Genomic DNA, 21,232 nt, shown 5'->3' with positions numbered 1-21,232 from the left:
TGGTACTCAGCTTCAACTAGCAAGGAAATAATGAGAAGTTTAATCTTAAATTGGTTTTTTATTTTTGTTATTGCCTTTGGTTTTCGAAATATCAATTTGTATACATTGGAAGTAGGTGTCTAACAAGGGAGTTATCTAAGCAAAGGAATTATTTCGATTACTATTATGGCTAGGTGTAGGTAGATAATATGTAGGCTATTTATTAACTTCCATAATGTCGTGTTGACCAACTTGAGTTGTAGTTTTTTTGCCTTTAACAAATTTATAAGAAGTAGTAGTCTGATAATTTTTAATACAATTTCTATAGTAAAAAACTGATGTTTGCTATTTGGCCTTCCACGTCAACTTAATGAAAACACTATTTAGACTAAAATGGCGTATAACAAATATGTCATTCTAGTGTAAATAGGTACGTACATAAAAATTTGAAAATGTTATGTAGATAAAAGATAAAATTATACAGAGGAACCGCGAAGTAAGTTGAACAGTTTGTAAAATTATTGCTCAGCTTGGTACAAGGAAATTTGCTCATGCACTCCTGTATACATGCACCTATAATGTTCCTTAAGTTTAAGCTGTAATTCTAATTTTTTCGTCATAATCAACCAATGGCTCTATGATTTTTATATCAGCTGACTGTTACTTCACAGCTATAATACTGAGAAATAGAATACATAAAAATTTAAAAAGGAAGGCGACCAAACTGTTTAGAAAGTTTACAGATGATCTTTTACATAGAACCTTATACCATTAACCTATCTAAAATATTACCAGGTTGTAATAAATAGATTTGTATATTATATTAACCAGATTAAAAATTTATTTTTATATTTTCTAAATAAAGCAATTGATTAAAATGTGTACCTATAGAAAACAAAACATTTTTTATGTTGGAATTTCAATTTTTATACATGTACCCATGTTTATTTAGTTAGAAGCCAATTTGGGTAACAATTATAATTTCGAAAAATCGGAAAAGGTATTTTAAATGGCTGAAAATTTTCCGTCGTCGTCGATTTATCTTCTATTTCAGAGTAAACTCTGCAACAGCTTCATGGTTTCTTCTCAAGAAGAGGGCGATATGTCCCTCGAAACGTCAAGAAATTTATCTAAACCGATGACGTGGTAACCGCCAGAGAAATTTTTCAACCATTGCAAACCAAGATGTTTAAAATGTTACCATTACGTAAATGTTAAATCAACATGAAAAAGTGAATTTAAAGTTTCAATGCCTTTAACAATTGTTTAGAAGAAAAATATAGAAATAAAAATTCATAGAAGGGTTACATTTAGCTATTCATTCCGAACATAAAAAATACTTGATTAATTAGAGAAATATATTTTCTTGATTTACAGAAAATAAAATTATTACACAGATTAACCGACTACAACTCAAATAATGATGTTTCACATATTAACAAACACCCACAAAAATTATTTATGAACATTACTGATAATGATCATGATCATAACTAGTTAGATCTATTATATTGGTTGGATTGTAGGCACCCTTGGTAGTCGTTAACAGTTCAACAATTTCCGGGTTAGTTACCATGCTGTTGGTTTAGACGTTTTAATGAACGTGTCGCTCTCTTCTTCAGAAGAATCTTCTAGTCACTGATCCATGTCGTTGTGGTTCTTGGTTTTTGCGGATGAGTTGTTTCCAGATTCCAAGTAGTTCTAAATCCTCGTTTCTGAATTTCTATTACCGCCTGTAGTCGTTAACTCCAAGACATTAAATGTATTTATTTGCCAAAGCTGGCGACAAAGGTGAACCCACAGTTGGACCTTCGGTTTGTTCGTTAATCTTTAATGGAGAAGACGGTCCATCTAATGCACCATATTGCCAAATCTACTAAATTCTTATTTTTGTTTCTCGCAACTAGCCTTCGATGAAGTTCCTCCGAAGTTTATTTGACTAGCACTTTTGTGAATATTAAAATCACGTCAAAATTCACTAGGATATCAACTGGAACCAGTTGTAGTCTCTTGTCAGTAAAGTCTCCAGCGTCTATGACATGGTGTTTCCGCATTGCCCACTAGATCTCTAATTTAATGTGCCAGGTACCGACTGAGGGGTTGATATAATATAACCGCATCGACTATTGGTTTGTTCGGTTTTCAGATGTTTGGAAGGAAATAAAGTTGGAGTGCGAATGTTAGATGCTTTGATCACAGACGCTATACCTTTCTCATTTTCTTAGGGGGTTGTCCTTGCTCTTCTTCTACACAAATCCTGTAATAGAATATGCATTGTGGATATGTAGCATGTTATGTCCTTCTTTTCTACACAGACTCGTTATCTGAGGTTTGGCAGTTCCTGATAATATATGCGCTGTCGCAGTTTTTACTTCTCCTGTGACTTTTTGGGGGAGACACGAGCACGTCGCTTTCAGGGCGATTTTTTCCTTTGGAAGTGTACTGGGTGCTGTGACAATATTTAGGCTTTTGGAAAGCACATATTTAGTGTCATCATCTATCTAGTGTCTAGCCTAGGATATAGAGAACCTATATTGTCCAATTTTCCATGGACTCGGTTTATAAAAACTGGTATATCAGATACAACACTTCAAATGTCTAGATGTGGCAATATACAGCTTGACCAAATTCGAAGCGCAGTCTCTATCTGAACGCTGAACGCTGAATATTGGTATAACATTGCACTGAAGGTACTTGTCTTACTATTAAGATCTCCCATTCTGTCACTCCTACTGCGAACTGTCTTGATCTCCGCATTGCAAGAACGAGTTTGGCCAAGCTATGTAAATAGCGATTCTCTCAGTGGTGACGATAAAATTTACTCATATTTATCTATACCAATATTATGGGTCAAAAATAAACTGTTACTAATGCAAGACCAGATGAAAGATGGATTTGTCATCTACATTAAATAAAAGATAATTATATTATGTATACACGAGTCACTTACGTAAAATAATCTAAAACATTTAATGCACTGGTCAAATCATCTTAAAATAGATATGTTTTACCAGGAATCAGGTAATGAAATATAGGATAAGTTTAAAATACATGTAGAGATGCAATACTCTACAAATTTACAGAAGCTTAATGAAAACGTCTACGCATTAGTTACACTACAATGTCTATTTTGACGCTTGCACCGCTGCGACCATCAGCAAATTAAGAACTTCATTAAACTCCAATGCCATCAGTCACTCGTCATTTCACTGCACTGTAAAACATTCCCCAGTTGCAAATAAACAATAAAACTGTTAACTTCTCATTCGCCCTCCGTCGCCGTATAGTCCGTTAATTGAGTTATCTTTTTAAAAGCTGGGAGTAAGTGCTGAAACAAATGAATGCTAGGGTTTATATCGTTCTGTTCTCCTAGTTCGTAAAATAAGTACTGAAAATTTTAGTCCCAACTGTATCTACGTGTTCTTTCCTAAAATAAGGGGCTGGTATTATTTTTACATAAACGTCTATATTTCTCTATTTATATTTTTTGTATTTAATCATCAAAACCTTTCATCAATCAAAAAATACTTTTTAAATATATGTTTTAAAAGACAAATGTAAATAGAGATTGGTTAGCAACGCGAGAAAAGTAGGTAGGGAAAATTTGAAGTAACATTAATAGGCTGCAGATGTCACTATTTTGTTTGAATTAAAATTAAAGTTAATCAACTTCGACGTCACCTGTTACATGGGTGTTGCATTTTAATGAAAACGTAATATTGACAGTTGGTAGAAGGAAGCAGAAAAAAAAGCGCTTAGGTGGGGAATTCTGAAAGGAAGCCTAGATAGTGGAAGTGAAAATACATTAGTAGTGAAAAATTAAAAGTGTTTAACCGGTATTAATTAGCAGGTAATTGTTCTTTAAGTACTTTGTTGTTAATATGTAATCTTATGATTGTGATGGTTATAGACGTTTCATGATATTAATTCTGTATATGTTTAGCCTTCATTGTCTTATGCTCAGGGGCGTATATTTTTCTAACGTAAAATTGTTACATTATTATTAAAAATTGCTCATTATTTATTACATGCTAAAATATGTATATATTGTCGTGACTGCCCGGATATTGCAATAACAACTCCTTTGTTTCACATTTAACTTGTTTTGTCATGAATACGTTGTTCGAAAAAACAAGTAATAAAACATTTCTTGTGCTCACTTTATGTCAAGATGCATATAAGGGCCTTGTTGAATTCACTAACATTTTCGCCCGTGAGGAACGAATCTGAAAAAAAAAAGAATAATTAGATACAAAAAAAGAATTGCTAAAACAGATCTTCCGAAATCTCAACTATAGCTGGATTGCCTCCCGTATGGGACTCCAGTACCTTCCGGCCCTGCCGGCTAACTAACAACAAACCTCGTCAGTTTTACTTGGAAGTGTGTATGTCTAATTCGAGTGAGATGACATTTAGTGAGAAATTAAATAAGTCAGGTCTTATTTATCATTAGCAAAGGATCTTAATTTATGCCTTTCGTTAGCGGTTGTTTTGTATTTATATTTGGGTGGTTAGAGCAACGATCGTGGGTTTCTCTGCCATGCTCTTTCGCCACAGGAGCTCTAGGTGAGCCTGGCACTCTCATTTTATGTTAAATGGTTGTTAATGTTTTTGTTGTTCATTCTATTTGTCACATGTTTAATTTGAAGATTGTTGTACGTAAATAATAAAGTTAGGTGTATTTACTCTGCCTTTGTTTTATAAACTTAAACCATACTTCCCCTCTTTAAAGTTAGTAGCCAGCGCCTTCCGGTCAATTAAAAAATATATACATACAACGTAGGTATTCCTTATGACGATCACATATTTTTGGCCACAACTACGTTTATTTTATTCTTTTTTCGATCGAACCCGGGGTTGTTATACTACAAATTTGATCACGATTATAGTGGTATAGATGAGTTTCTAAATATCATCCGGAAGTTTTAGAGATTACACTTGGCAAACTCAAATTTAATATCATGACGTCACGAAAACTATATGAATTGGCGTACAAACTATGCAACGATTAGTGTGTTTCGAAAATGTGACGAATCTTACGGAGAATGTTCCCTGCTTAATTATCAGAAAGGCCAAAGCATATAAAGCCGTCGAGTTTTTGGAAGAAATAAAAACTCTTCCGCAAACATGAAATCTAGTAAATTATAAGCGAAGCATCTAACAATATGTAGGTACATTGTACATAATGTACAAGTATTTAATGATGAAGGTAATTTTAATATAATAATTAGTTGAGTAGAGCCTGCAGCTATTTTTTTCCAGTGCATGCAGAAGAGATGAATTTCATAAAATGAGCGTTGGTGATGTGGAAGATATTGGTAACATGTTAACAGCGAAAATTTCAACGTCAGTAATCAATAAACCTCGAAATTTTGTTATTGACGGAAAAACAAGAAATTTCTTAGGTCACCTGCAATAACACATGACCAACTGTTTCGTAGCTATCGTAATGTTCAACCAAAAGGTAAGATACCTTTGGGGCGAAATTGCTAGATATCTTGGATTGTCCAATCCTCAGACGTATAAGGGGAACAGGAGATGTTTATTATGTTAGTACGTTGTTATGTTATGTATGTTAGATTATTACAAAAATTGACGCAGTCTTAAACAGTGTTAATAGTGCTACTAATATTCTGCTATTCTACTATTTCGAGGAGTTATGAGTTGTACATAATTCTTATTTACACTTGTGTTCATTGCATATAGGATGTAGACATTGTTAAAAATGGATAAAGTACTAACGTTCTTATTGACAGATCTTTTAACTGAAATCGTGCAACAAAAGCGTAAATAGGAATTTTAAAAGTAATTTTGTACACTCTAAACTATGTACAAATTGTTACGTTTACGTATATTACATTTTTATTTAAGAGGACTTAGAAAAACACCCAATCAGCACAATTAGTTTATATCACCAGTTTAAAGCCATAACATCCTTAAATAGTCGCTACGTAATTATTACCGCTATATTCAACGTTAAACGTAAATCGACTGGTAACTTAATAAAACATGTTTTGGTAATATTTCCTTAAAAATAACAAACAAGTTAAATTTATCTTACATCTTTTTATTTATCTCACAAAGTTAAGGTATCAATTACATACATAGTATTACACCAAATTCCTAACGTTTTGGTCTATTTTTTTTCTTAATTAAGAGATGAAAATTTACCTGACCTTCATGTAAATAAAACCTAAATGGTGTCTTATGCTCAAAATTAACTTTAAACCTAGGTATATTTTACTCAACCTTCCTATTTTCCAAAGTACGTATTTTTGACCTAAAGTCAAATTTTTCACAAAATTCCTTTCATATCTACTCTGAATACGTTTTAGATCTGTTCCCTTCATGGCAAAATTAGTTTTTCACCGACTAAACTACTTCAAAAGTAAGTAGGTAGGTAGTTTGTGTATGGATTATCTCCATGTAACTAGTTAAGTTATAATTTAATTGAATAAATTAATAGTGAACCTATAAATGTCAAAACAGGGAAGTTGATTAAACTGTATCGTTATTCTATCAATTATTACTGGAAAATAAAAATATATATTGCAAACGATACAGATACTCTCTTTGAGCTGACCAAAGTACTTCCTTCGTAGTTGTTGAACCGTGATGGAGATAACGAAACATTTAGTGAGAATACATAGACAGGTAATAAATTGGCAACCGACTATTTTGTTCGGATAATGAAAATAAGCACCAAACTGATCACACATATCTGAAAATGTGCAGATACGAGTATATTCTTGTATATGCGTACATCAAAAATTGTTTGTTCGATACATGAAGTGAGATGAATAATTAGGTCCATATTACGTCTTAACGACCACAATTAATTAAACGTAATACTTACGATTAAATTACTTACCAAGAGAAATTTGTAGTAAGGGGAGTCCCAAAATAATTCAGGCAAGATTTGAATTGTGCACCAATTGCGCGGTAAAGTGTTGCCAACGAAAAAAAGACAGCTTGACAGCTGACAATTCAGGGTTATTAAAATTGGAGCAATACACGAAACACAAAGCTTGTTGAGCAATATTTTAAAAATAATAAAGGTTTGGCAGCTACAGTTCGCAATTTTCGTACAAAATATGGTCGGAATAGTGATTTAACTTCATCAACTGTGAAGAGAGTAATTGAATTTAGGAGGACTGGATCAATTGGTGATCTTAAACACTCTGGCCGTTCTCCAACGAGTTGTTCAACACAACACATGGAAGCAGTTCGTAAAAGTGTTGCTGAGAGTCAATTCGGCAACGTGATCAAGAATTCGACATTTCGAGAAGCTTTCTACAGAGTAGGTATTCTTACGAGAGATTTGCATCTTCATTATTACAAAGTTCAATTGAGTCAAGAACTGAAATCTACTGACCTCGCAGACCGAAGAGAATTCCTTAAATGGATTATGGAACAACAATTTATGTTGATTTCTCGAACAAAATTATCTTCAGCGATGAGGATTTTGGGCTGATCAGGGTATAGCAGTTAATGATGTTTGTTATCGCGACATTATAATCCTGTTTCTTGTGTCTAAATTGCAAGATATGTGGTGTCACATATGATAAAGCCCGAGGAACAATTCAATTAATGCATGAGTCATTTCCTGGTCGTGTAATTTCCCGTTTCAGAATTGGCCGCCCAGATCATATGATTTATTTAATGCCGTTGGGCTTTTTTCTTTGGGTTTTTTTTGAAGTCTAAGGTTTATGCCAATATCCCTACGACCACCCACACCTTGAAGAAAATTTTGTACCGTACTAATGCAAATTCAGCCGAGTTTGTATAAAAGAGTCCTGGAAAATTTCGGCAAAAGAATGCGTATGTGGCAGCGGCAAAGCCGTGGAAGCCATTTATCCTCTATGCTATTCCATACAAAATCCCATACTGTATATTTATGAATGAATAAAAGATTTGCAATTTTTAATTAAAAACATGTACATCTTTTATAACCAATAATAGATTACTATAAATTAGTGACCTTATCTAAAACGTATTAGTTGTAACGTTATTTATTATTTGATTAAAGTTAATAAACAACTTCTTCGAAGAATTGGCAGAAAAAAAACCAAGTACACTTAAATAGGAAGCATCCAGCTAAACTACAATCGGGTTGCAGTGAGATTACAGCAAGGTCGTCTTTATGTGTTTATATTCAATCATACGAGGAAGGAATGATAACTTAAAACGTTCTTAAAACAGGTTTAATACAAATTTAAAGTTAGTTACTAAATTTACATAAATAAATTTTTAATGAGCAAGCAAATAATATTAATTTAAAATTCACTACAACACTAGACTTATCAGATTGAAACTGTGATAATATGGGATAGATATCTCTAGTTGTACGTAATATGATTAAAAGCAGCAACGATTATAACTTCTGACGAGATTTGGCTACGATATGGATGGTTCCACGTTGAACGGTATCTTAGGGGGTGTTGACGCTATGGTCTCTGTCAGATGGGGATGGCCAAATGATTACCAGGCGACAGACTCCATGACAACCTCCTCCCAAAGATTATGGTCGTTACGATGCCCTGGATCCAGTCCAACTTGTCGTGTGGTCAGAAGGTCCGTGGTATGGTTGGTTTCAGTTGCAGTTGGAAAAAGAAAAGAACAGAATATGTACAATAAAATTGTTTTAATACGAGATCAATCTGATTGTTCTGAGATTCTTAAAATTACTGTTTACAATTAATGCTAAAGTTAATTAAATGAGTATTATTATAATTTGTAAGTAGGGCGAAATTTTAAAACTAAGTATGGTGTCTACTCAATTATATTAGAAACAAAAATGAACAGAATTTGAAAATCTACTCAAAATATGAAAAAAAAAACTACTCAAAATATAATTTATTCATCAAATTTAATTTATAATAAGATAATTTCGAATAACAACCAGATCATATGCTGTGTATCGAGACCAAAAAACAATAGAAAATAACAACCTGTGTTATTGAAAATTCGTGGTAAAGTCAAATCTGACCCTTCCAACCTGGTATGTATGTAATGTGGTATAACAAAGATAATAAGACAAGAGATAATAAAAAATTATATGAACTATAAACTTTTACTATGACTTGAATTCTATAACTAAAAAACTAAAAAATATGTTTAGTGAATTCAGACAAGTTTGAATTTAGTTGCCACAAGGAGTGAGGAAGAAAGCTGCAATGGCCCAGTCAAACAACTGCAAGTCTGTGAAATGATCGGAATTTTCTAACACCCTCTGTGTACTCGTTAAATGGAGATGAATCTCCCCGTAGAATTAAAATCTGAAATTAAAAAAAAAAACACACAGTGCGGGTTCTAAGACTTCACTAAACGAAAGAAAAATTAAATCAAGCCACGAGTAGTGATCAAGTAGTGCAAATTAAGAGTACTATCAATAGTAGTAACAACATATTTTTAAGTTTGACGTTAAACATTACTTCGTACTATTAGTAATGGATTTGTTAGAGCAATGATTGTCCTTTTTTCCTTCATTCGCATTCATTTTTTGGAATAGTGCCGGAGGAAATACCTATTGTTATAGAATTACTCCGTAATTTTAAATACACATTTTTTCCGTTCTGGTGCCATTTCAGCAATGAGAAGTACAACTCAAAACCGCCGCCAGATCTTTATCACTGTCACAACAGCCATGGGCCGTGGACGAGTCCCAGAACATTTAATAAAAATTCATATCATCCCAAGTTGCTTGGGTCCGCTTCTGAATGGCCGCATTAAAGACAGCCGCAATTAAATTAACGCTGAAATAACAGCTTTAAATTGTTAAATTATGACCTGGCTCTGCTTTCATGCACAAATGCTATTCACGAAAATAATATAAATACAACCATTCACACATGCCTTCATTACGGCCACAATGGCTGGAATTCCTTTTATCTCGTGCATCATTAATTTTTTTTTGTACGGGCCCAGCCGTGTTTACGTGTGCCTGCACAAATTAGACATTGTGTTGAATTAATAATCAGATAACGACGTGTTTAGCTATATGTAATTACCATTTTTGGACGTTTTGTGTGCTGCGCATTATATTGGTGTAATAAAGATCGAACATAATCGTTAAACCAGAATAGCTTGAAAAACATCTTTTGAAGGACACGAAAAATGTGAGAACTGATATACGAGATGGAATTATGTTATTAACTAAAAGATAAATTGTTGTAGAAAATGTTGGAAAATTGTAGACTAATAAATCTAATTTAAAAAATTCATTGAACATCGGTTCACAATTATCGGTTTTCAAGAGACTCGAAATTTATTCTTCTGCTTTTAGGTACATAAGGTATTACACCAGATTTATAAACTTTCTAAAAAAAAACAAACGAAACGTAATATTCTCGTTATGACCTAGAAATAAAGCCACTTTTGAAATGTTTAAACGTTTTCCATTTTTATTCATTATTTTATTTATTCAGTGAATTTAATACAGTCTCTGTAATTTTGGATTAACTATATTATAATTCTACTTAATTTATTAAAAGTTGATGTTAAAAAGGATACAGTGTGTTAAATTCACAATTTTTATTTTGCTTTGATTCATAACAATGTAACATTGAAAGTAAGCCCTAAATAAAAAGAGTCATTCTTTATTTTCTGTTCATTTGACGATTTTCTATAAAGTTACAATAACTTCGAATAAAAACAAATTGAATTTTGCATTAACAATGGGCGAAAAATAGTAGAAAATCATATGTATATTTGGACCAATTTTTAAAATAAGTAAATATTTATAAATATTGATAAAACTTTATGAACAAATGGTAAAACACATATCAATTCTACCTAAAAATTTTACAACGATCGATAGCGTGGTTTTCAATTGACGGATTGTTAATTAAAAAAAATTCAAAAAGTTTATCGCGGACCGTGGGTTTAAAATTAAAGTTTAGAAAGGGCACACAATTTTTTAGAGATACTAGTTGTTATAATAAATAATGATCAATACTAAAAATACCTATTTTTACACTTTTGTAGCCATTTAGATTTTTTTTTAATTTTTCAGTATTTTAAACAGTTATTTATTGGCCGGGGAATTTTCTATGCAATCGACAATCGAATGCAAAAAATATTCTTATTCCTCACATTTTGTTATATCCCGAGGAAAGTCATCTTTTATGAAACATTTTGAAACCCATGCTGCGCGCAGCTGCTCTCAGTCATCCTCAGTCTCGCTCTGCCTTGAAATTCCAGTGACCACGGTACCTTTCTTGATTTTTCTTTCATAAAGTTTTTATCTGCCGAAAATGCACTAAACGGATATTGAAAGTACTTGTACTTAGCTATAACATGTCTCTTCTCTATATCTCAGAATCTACACAGTAGAATACTGTCGTATTTGGTTAAAAAGCAAGGGGTTACGACGTAGTTTTTATGTGTGCAAGATTTTGTCGATTGCCGAGAAAATTGCCTGGGCAATAAATAAATTGTTTATAGAGTAAAATGTTCTGTATCTCCGTAAGGAAGCGTCCTACCAAAAATGTTTATAGGGCAAATCTTGATTATTTTCATTGATAGAATACGCCATTAAAGTTTGGCTAAACGTATTATTTACACCCTGTAGAGAGCTGAGTTCTATATTTTGCTTTTTTACTCATGAAAAATTAAGTTTTAACTCTTTTTGTCCATTGAAATAAGAAAATGTACTTAACTTTCGTTAATTTGTACTCTATTAATTTGAAATTTGATTTGTTATTTTCATATACATTCTAGTTTATTCCAGAAAATATATCTGAAAAATAAAAATTAATAAGTATTTTCCCAGGTGGTTTTGGTCTTAGATTTTTCAATTTTTATCTAATTGATTGCTCAAAAAAAGAAACAGAATTTCTTCAAATTTTTACAATTTTTATTCGAATTGATATTTATTTATTAAAATTAAGCATTCAAATAACTACTATGAGCAAACTCTGTATCAAGTTCAAAGTCTGTTCAGCTGCTCTATCCTAGTTCCTCAAATTCCATTAACGGCACTAATGTATCCAGTATATTGATTCATTCATAGAAATTCCACAATTTTTAGAACTACCAATAATTATTAAAAAACAATTCGAGTTTAATTAGAACATCAAAATCTGTCAAAGAAATATATCGTCGCCTCAGAGCAATAGTAGGTAAGATACGTCACAAAAATTATTTTTGACAAAAACGCTATTACAGATTTGGCAGAAATTTAGTTTCTAGTAACTTTTTCTCTGATTATATTAATAGTTGTTCAAACCTTTTGGGAACGTGCTAATTAACAAAAACATTTTTGATAAATATGTAGAAGAGAAATAAATTAACCCATAAGAATTAATTAATTTTCGTATAATATTTTATTATATTATATTATTTTGTTAGATCTTAGTGTGTATCCAAACATTTCACTTCTAATATAAAATACATTTATTTTTTATCTATTCCATGTCTCTACTTAAAAGAAATTGGCAAATTATTTATAATTTCGTTGATGTAGTCAGGGCCTCCCCAATATAATAAATAATAAGCAACTTACTTAAAATCTTTAACAAATTGCTTTATGTAAAATAATAGTAAAAAGTATAGGAAACACAGGAAAAATGTAGGTATCAAGAAAATAATGTGGTTTATAAAACATTAGTTTCAACATCAATGTCATAAAAAAATTGTGATCCTTTTCGTATTAGCGTGTCCTGTAGAAACTTTTATTTAGCTCAATTTTCTTGACTTTAACTATTTAAATATCATTAAATAAAATCTTTTCGTGTTCTCTATTTTGATTAGAGGTGGTTTCTTTTGTTTTGCTTAATTTTTTTGAATCAATGAAATCCTCAATCGATATCTTCTAGCCACAATACAACTGTCTGGTTAACTGACCAAGGTAATAACAGAAGAATTCTCTTCTGCATTTTAATGAAACACCGGAACGTGGTATTATTCTAGTGTTACACTATGTAAGATCGGTTTAGTTTAGTTTAGGCTACACAAAGATTTTCTGAATTTTCTGAGCAATACACTTAATTTTTGACATAATATCTTACTATTTCAGTGAATAAATTCCACACAACTGAAGAAGTAGCATTACATGTTTCTGTTTCTTTTTTGTTTTTATATTTCATTTATTGCCAACACGTATTAAAAAAAATGTTGGTATAGAAGCGAGTTGCACTTGAAGATACAATAACAAAAAACAAAATGTAATACTGCATTGGCTACTTGACTAACAACATGTATTAAAGTAATTGTATCTGACGTTACTGCTTTTTCATTGACATCCAAAGGGGATTATAAACTGAATCCGCTGTGTTTCCATTTTATCCGCATCATCGTGATCTGATCCCATCAAAAGCAGTTGCAGCATGCTCTTGTTTATTGATGCCTCTCAAGTGCTAAGGCTCTAAAAGACAGACAATGTCAAAACAAGAAAGCGCGCGCTACCATGGAGATTATATCAATTAACAGTCCGTCATTTTTAATGGTCCTCAATATTCCATGTAAGCTGATGTGTATATTAAAGTCCATTCGTATGGAAATCCAGTCAATATGATTTTTACGTCTGGCGGTGGCAGTTAATTAATACATTCACTTTTCTTTAACGTGTGCGGTAGCAGTGACTGACTTACATATTTACTACGTCGTTAAAGTTATATAGGCGTAGCGCTACGGCAGAAAAATACGATTCCTCTTCTCTGTCACGTGTCTGTTTTTTAATGTACAGGATGAGGCATGACTGATAGTAGGTCGCGGTTACAGGAAAACGAAGGGTGCATATAAGAAACTGCAAGTGGAGTCTTTATGGCATAATGACATAAAGTTCCATCACCGTAAGTTTGACTACTTATGATGTCATCGAAATTATTTTTTACCAATTTCATAAATTTATTGTAACAGCATGAGAAAGTCTTCTTCTGTCAATATTTTTGACTGAACGACCAGCACTATGCTGGCCATTTTTGGCAAATAATGTTGTCACAATTGTTTCATTCGGGGTGTTCCTTCTACCAAAAATTCCAATTGTGCACAGTCTCAGCTACACACTCTCCATACTTGTAATGAATTTTCACAATCTTCACTCTCTCATCCATTATATAGAGTTCCATTGTATATAACTGCAACGTATTTACTACAACAATACTGTCAACTCTTCGGACTGAAAATGGTGCACAATTAAAATCCTGCGTTACTTTTGGAACCCTTTATTTATTACTGATATATTTTGTTTATTTTTATGCAAGTTTACATTTATTTAAAAATTAAACAAATAAAGCTAGATAATGTTCTGATTGTTATAGAAGCCGGAAAGATTGAAAATTAATAATATGGCTTTAAAGAGACAAATGATTTATGTAAATAATAAATATAAACACTGAAATCTTGTTTTCCACGGCGACGCTGATGAAATCAGTACCAAATTTGCTGAAATCAATGTTTTTATCTATACGTGTCAATCGATATCTTTTGGAGAAGAGATAATGCAGAACTTTTTTAGTAAAAGAGACATGAAAGACATGAAAATTTTGATATGATGTAAAAAAATTAGTGTGAAATTGTAAAAAATAAATTTGATAACGTCACAGCAGGTCTCCCCTCTATTCCAGATTCCTAGATAAGGTTAAATAACTGCAACGAAAGTATATAGGTGACAGCACAATAACATGAAAACCATGGAACTTTAATTAGACAAAATATAATAATGGATGATAAAACAATTAATAAAATTGTTGTTTGCTGAATATCACGCGATTCTATATAAATTGTGGATTCTGTAAGGAACTAGTGGATATTTTACACACACGGACACAATGGTAGCAATAAACACCTAGGCAAGTTAGCTAATTTTTACAAGACCCTCGAAGGAATTGGCGTCGGATCTACGGAAATAAAGTCACAATTCAAAAAGAATGACGGTAGGACTGTTGATCAGACGTTGCAGTATAAGAGAAACCTTGAAATTATATTAGTTTAGTAGAAGATTCTGTGCAGATTCTGCCATTATGATAAGAAGAATTCAGTTCATGTATTGTGCGAGTGTGTTAGCAAGAAAGCTGTCTCTCTCTGCCACTTTTTTATTCTGAAAATTAGTAGGGAACAAATGTTTGTGATGTCACTTAAACAGAGCCACAAATAAAAACTGGGTTCGGCTGTGGACCAGACCAGTACATTTTGGTCCACTGAATCTGACTTTAAAGACAGAATTCCTGGATCAATTCGTGTTTCGACCCTAACATCAAGGCACTCCGCTTCAGTAGTCACTGATTCGAAAAGAGGGTATATAACTAGGGATATAACCTTGAAACTCTGTAGGAAAATTGATCTCATACTCGTACGTCAGTGATCCGATACTATGTGACCTGATGTGTCTTGTTCTAAGGTCGTAATCCCTTAACCCGGGCGTACAAGCTCCTATTGACTCATGATCTGGGTTATACAGATTTATGTTACAAACCCACGTGGGGTTCTTCTCTTTTATCTACACTGGAAAGGTACTGCGTAGTATAAAAAATGGGCTGAGTCATATACTAGATCAGTGCATTCTGTTGTACTTCGACTCATTCAAGAAACTGGAATTAATGATCTCATTGCATCATAACCCCATAACCCTTTAACACCGCGCCGCGCCATTATTCTATGGCTAGAAATTGGCCTCAATGATTTGGGATCGAGGGGGATTATCCCTCTTTATCCTGCCTCATCTCGTGTAGGCCTGGACAGCCTTCGTAGGTGGGCCCCATCCGTCGTCTACCCCGACCGCAAATGCGGCCGGTGTAGGCGCTTTGTGGGACCTCCTTTTGTCCTGGCTGGGCCCCGCCGGCTAGGGCCCTTTCTTCTGACGCTCTTCTTGCTTCGCCGGCTCGTCTGTGTAAACCCCGGGGGTAGTGTCATGTTTATGTGTGGTATGGTTGGGTAGGGTAGTGCGGCTATGCAGCCTAGGATGCGCTTTGCTAAGGTGGCCCTTAGGCTAGCGCGGGAGGGGAGGGTTAAGGAGGGTATGGGGGGTGTGTATGTGTGTGTCGTTGTCTTCGTTTCTTGATCCTGGCTGTCTCTGAAACAGAAAAGGTTAGTGGGCAGGGGGGGGGGGGGGGGTCATTGGGGTGGTCACCCAGGGTCAAAAAGTTGGTGTCTAGGTCTTTTGTGCCTTTAACACCATAACCCTTTAGCCCCATAACCCTTTATCCCCATAACCCCATAACCCCATAACCCCATAACTTCTTATTTGAACGATTTTGACAGCAAGAACTCACGATCATTGAATGTACAATCAAGGAAGTACTATGATGTTTTTCAGTTGAGTATCGTGGTTACTGATTCTCGCACACCCAGGGCTATAGGGTTACAGGGTTGAATTATGGGGTTATGGAAGCATTTAAACTTAGTCATGTAGTTTCGGACCCAGATGTATAAGATTCATGTTCCCACAGAGTTTCTCTAGGGTTATTGGGTTACGGGGTTATTGGGTTACGGGATTATTGGGTTACGAAGTTATTAGGTTACGGGGTCATTGGGTTACGGGGTTATTGTGTTACGGGATTATGAAGCTACGAGGTTATTTGTTTTTCTAATCAGTACATTAACAGTAAATATATGGAAACCTGATGAAAACTTTAATTTAACTGCACAGATTACAAAGACAGAACTATGGGTGAAGTCACAGATTCTAACATTGTATTGTAGTATAACAACCCCGGGTTCGATCGAAATAGAAAAAATAAACGTAGTTGTGGCCAAAAATATGTGATCGTCATAAGGAATACCTACGATGTTTACATTTATTTTTTATTGACCGAAAGGCGCTGGCTACTAACTTTAAAGAGGGGAAGTATGGTTTAATTTTATAAAACAAAAGCAGAGTAAATACACCTATCTTTATTATTTACGTACAACAGTCTTCAAATTAAACACGTGACAAATAGAAAGAAGAAAAACATTAACAACCATTTAACATAAAATGAGAGTGCCAGGCTCACCTAGAGCTCCTGTGGGGAAAGAGCATAGCAGAGAAACCCACGATCGCTGCTCTAACTACCCAAATATAAATACAAAACAACCGCTAACAAATGGCATAAATTAAGATCCTTTGCTAATGATAAGTAACATCCGACTTATTTAATTTCTCACTAAATGTCATCTCACTCAAATTAGACATACACACTTCCAAGTAAAACTGAAGAGGTTTGTTGTTATTTAGTAGGCAGGGCCGGAAGGTACTGGTGTCCCATACGGGAGACAATCCAGCTATAGATGAGATTTCGAAAGATCTGATTTAGCAATTCTTTTTTGGTATTTAATTATTCTATTTTTTCAGATTCGTTCCTCACGGGCGAAAATGTTAGTAAATTCAACAAGGCTCTTATATGTGTATGACATGAAGTGAGCATGCTTTATTACTTGTTTTTTCGAACAATGTAATCATGACAAAACAAGTGAACAATGTGAAACAAAGGAGTTGTTATTGCAATATCCGGGCAGTCACGACAATATATACATATTTTAACATGTAAAAAAATAATGAGCAATCTTTAATAATAATTGTAACAATTTTACGTTAGAAAAATATACGCCCCTGAGCGTAAGACAATGAAGGCTAAAGATTACATAGAACAATTAACAACAAAGTACTTAAAGAATTTTATTATTTTTTACTACTTATGTATTTTCACCGTACACCGATTGCCTTACTTTTCACTATGCGCTGTTCTAACTTCAACTGTTTAGGCTTCCTTCCAGAATTCCCCAGTTAAGCGTTTGTATTTGCGCTTCCTTCAACCAACTGTCAATATTACGTTTTCATTATTATACAACACCCACGTAACAGGTGACGTCGAAGTTAATACGATAACTATGGTTTTGCACAGTATCAATGTAGTAGTAGGTATATATAAAAAATGTTTTATATGCAAAAATATATCTGCCAATCGGGTTTTCGCATTTCGATTTATTTCCTCCAAATTCGTTATTACCCTGTATAGCTTCTACCTCTGAAAAATAAGTCAAATTCGACTAAAATTCTGATATCTCTTACTCAATATTAAACTTGTGGTACCGAGAATCCTCCTTTCCACATATCGACAACGTTTATATTTGTTTTGACTGGTGAGTTTCTATTTTGAGAAAACAGTAATTGTTGTGGCGCCCGAGGATTTCTAAGATTGATTTTAATGTTTACGACTAAACAAGTAGTACGACAAAAACAATAATAATATAGTAGTAAAGCTTTAACACTCAAATAGGTGTTACTACTACCATATTTGTAGTGGAAGGAAAATTAATTTATATTTTAAAGGTTTAACATGTGGGATAAATAAACCATTGGAATAAGACATATTATGTTCCTAAATCAGTTTTAGTGTGTATCCCTTTGTTGTACGGTGACGGCTATCGTAAATTATTATGGTATTTTATGGGTTTTTGGGGAAATAATGTAATAAATCTGTGTTTCCAATATCTATAACAAGCTTTTTTTAGGAGCATGTAGTTTATAAGCGTGGTGTAACAGAATATTACACAAAATCGCTTTATTTTAACTGTGCCACGTAAAACAAATTATTTAATCCACATTTTCCAATTTTTGTTTGTTTTATACCTGAAACAGAAGAAAGTTTTGTTGAATATTTTATTTTGTTAAATAGGTTGATACTAATAAGATTTTGTAAACTTGTTATTTGTGAACTGTGAAAAAAATATTGCTGAATTAGTACCTACTGTACATTTATCATATTTTATACACCTAAAAATGTATATACAGAGTGTTTCAAACCATGTGTCAGAAAATGGAGGGGGTAATTCTTCGGCTCATTCTAAGAAAAAAAAAGTTCTTATTAATAAGGCCCCGCAAAACCACCGTTTTCGAGTGTCAAAAAATATTTTTTTAGGGTTTTGACTATCATTAACATATTAACTACTTTTGAGCGCAAATTCAATTTTTGTTCATATGACAGAGGTGAAGATTTTAGGATTGCGTGAAAATCTTTTGCCCCTACTTTTTACAACTCTGGGAAAATTGGCATTTTGAAAACATATTCTAAACCGGCAATTTTTTGTACACAAAACGAGTACTCATCATTAGAAGCTCTAACGCGAACCGTTTTCAAGATAAATTGCGTTTTATAATGGAAAACATGAAAGAAAGTTTTTCCCGATGTTCCACTTCTGATCTTTTGCTGATCATAAAGTCCTTAGGAGTCATTTTAAAAGAATGTTATTACTCTTATTTTTATTTCCATTAACGAGAGGAGTTGTCCTTAAAAGTTTGTCACAATGTCATTGTAAAATTGATGAAGCAATAAAATAGTCATTCTGACTAATACTCTTAAGCAATCATCATTCAAATATGATGTTTCGTGTTGATATATTTACCTAAATCCCAATATAACTCACGAAATAAATGACGGGCTATAATCAGGCTTCCTAAAAACGATCACTACTAGCGTGATAGCCTTACCAAAAGCAAGTTATTCACCTGAAAGTTATTCGACTGGTGCGACCAACTAAACAACTTCGATCCTGGAATTTGAACAAAGAAATCACTCTCACTTCAATGACTTACAAGCACGAAATCCCCCAATTTGGAGCGTTATGAGCCGCCCATAGATTTCGGACCACTTATTTTAAGAGTCGATTAAGAACTCGACTGAACCGTAAACATAACACATTGAATAGAGGTAACTGTTATAAACATCCGTAATGGTTTCGTCGCCTGGTAGTTGGTGTCGTTTATGAGATATCAAGGCTCAGAATTGTCAATTATAGATGATAGTGAAGGAAATTATTACTAATCTTTAGTGTTACTTCAGAGAGCGCGACCTGAAGACGGCAGATATCGACTAAATTTCATTAGCTTGGGACTATTAAGTAGGATAATAGGTAAATAATATCCATAGAGGAAAAACCTTTCTGATTAATGGATATTTTCTTACTGTTATTATTTGAAGACTAAGTAAGTACTTATTAATATTTAAAATACACATTTGCTATGCATTATACATTGCAGAAATGTTTAATTTGGAAACGCTCCCTATTCCGCATGAGGCATTAAAAGGAACTGTGCTGGCTTTAACTTTAACTCATTTAACTTCTAGTTTCTATAAACCTTTTGATACATTTTCTTTGATGTTCTGTGTTCGAATTTTTCAGTGATATCAGTCTAGCCATTTACTTTATTTGAAATTCATTGAATTATCCTCAATCCGAACTGTATTTATTATGGCGAACCAAAATCTACATAGACAAAAATAGTTAATTAATGTTCTACTAAACGATAAAATATTTTATTTAATTGACGAGCGACGAAGGAGCTGATATACGATAAAGAATATATGTGCTTTTAAAAGCGGAAAAGCACAAAGGAGATCAGTGGTGTGAGTGAAAAGATACTTCTGGTATACTTGATTAACGATGCTGGTAAATGAAAATTGTGACATTTCGAAATAAATAATACGTCTGATGGGTCCGCTCCATCACACTTCGCAATGTTTTTAGTTACAGCAAACTGATTAAATCATTAAATTAAATGATTAACTAACCAAACCTAAAAAATCTTGGAAACGGGTGACGTCATGACATTTTTAAGAGATGCTTCAGACGACGACTATCTGTTTACAAACGTAAAATTTTTATAAACATTTTCTTCAATTATTTACGTAATTTAATCCAAATGACAACAATTTATGTACAAATAACCTCGTATGCGTACTTATTAGACTAGACTTTTCGTCTAACATAATTTGTTGGTTGGCGTGAGAGATATTAGGTTTAGTCCAGCGCTTTTTGCAGCTTACTAATTAGTTTAGCACCTTTATTTGCATACGGGTATTATCAGGGAATTTGGTACACCTATGGATAATCAACTGGATATAAATTTTTTGTCTCAATTAATCTCTAGATCTCATCCTCAGTATTTTTTCTTATACCATGCAGAATTGATCTAGGTTTAGGGAAAATTGATTTTCATGTTTATCCAAGTGTAGCTGTATAGTGTCGTCAAGGGATATATGTAAATCAGAAGAAAAGTGATTTCTACTTCTATTTCTACAGTAGGGGTGGTCTACCATCTCTAACACACTTCTATTTCCGCTACCGTCACACCGACCCTGTAAAAAGAAAACCAAATGATCTGCACTGGGCGCTGATGCCCATCAATAGGTTTGTTTCTGCAGCAGTCTCAAACTATTTTCAAACTCGGCTAAATAAGTTGCTAAATACTTTAAGCGGATATAAAGTTAAGAGTCAATTGATCAAATATCTCTGATAGTTTCAAATCAGTCCCCACCTACTGCAGAAACAGATC

This window comes from Anoplophora glabripennis, unplaced genomic scaffold (genome assembly GCF_000390285.2).
Source record: "Anoplophora glabripennis isolate ALB-LARVAE unplaced genomic scaffold, Agla_2.0 scaffold8, whole genome shotgun sequence".
In the NCBI taxonomy this organism is placed as follows: domain Eukaryota; kingdom Metazoa; phylum Arthropoda; class Insecta; order Coleoptera; family Cerambycidae; genus Anoplophora; species Anoplophora glabripennis.
This window is presented reverse-complemented; position numbering follows the sequence as displayed.